At 46.1% G+C, this 740-nt stretch overlaps 1 non-coding gene across 1 annotated transcript; it reads left to right on the plus strand.

Annotated features, from left to right (window-relative positions):
• The first annotated feature begins 272 nt into the window (after positions 1 to 272).
• Positions 273 to 345, plus strand: trnav-cac (transfer RNA valine (anticodon CAC)). Its single transcript has one exon. It is a non-coding gene; the product is annotated as a tRNA-Val (tRNA).
• The last annotated feature ends 395 nt before the right edge of the window (positions 346 to 740 follow it).

Raw genomic sequence — 740 nt, forward strand, 5'->3', positions numbered from 1 at the left:
TTGGTGCAGGTTGGTGTGCATGTTTTTCTGCATTTAACGTGAACCGTACAATTTGCTGCAGAGACATTCACACCTGGACACGAGCCACATTGAGAATAACTGAGTTGGAAACGTTTTGGAACTGACTTGGAAGAGTGTCTTTTTTTAACGTTTTCAAGATGTCAATTACGCTGAACAGCAACACGCTATTGGAAACAGAAAGGTGAAAGGTAGAATGGCTTCAGGTTTCAGTGCTGGATGCCACAGAGCACTAGCAGGGCTGGCATAGGCCTGTTTCTGTAGTGTAGTGGTCATCACGTTCGCCTCACACGCGAAAGGTCCCCAGTTCGAAACTGGGCGGAAACTGCTTTGTTCTTTAACTGCAGCCTTTTACATGGACAAGAACGGAGCTGACTTGCTTGCTTTCCCATCTGCAAACCTGCCTTCGAGTTTGCTTAAACAAATCTGCTCTCGTCGTGAAATGCAATGCAGTTCCATTTACTAACAGTGCAAAGCATTGTAAAGTTTTTCTCCTACCTGGTTCTGATCATATGCCATTCTGTTTGAGAGTGCGTTACCCCCTTCTGATCCTTCCATGAAAAGCATTACTGCATTTGCATTCCTGGCGCAGGCGGCCCGGTTCAAAGATAGGGAAGAAGCCGATGCGCTGGTGTCACAATGCACTACGGATTCCTGAACTAATCTGTCTGACAAATGTATCCCAAAGTCGTCTCTGAAAGACCTCATTTGGAAGGTGTCTG

The sequence above is a fragment of the Chiloscyllium punctatum genome, chromosome 50 (genome assembly GCF_047496795.1).
Source record: "Chiloscyllium punctatum isolate Juve2018m chromosome 50, sChiPun1.3, whole genome shotgun sequence".
Classification (NCBI taxonomy): Eukaryota; Metazoa; Chordata; class Chondrichthyes; order Orectolobiformes; family Hemiscylliidae; genus Chiloscyllium; species Chiloscyllium punctatum.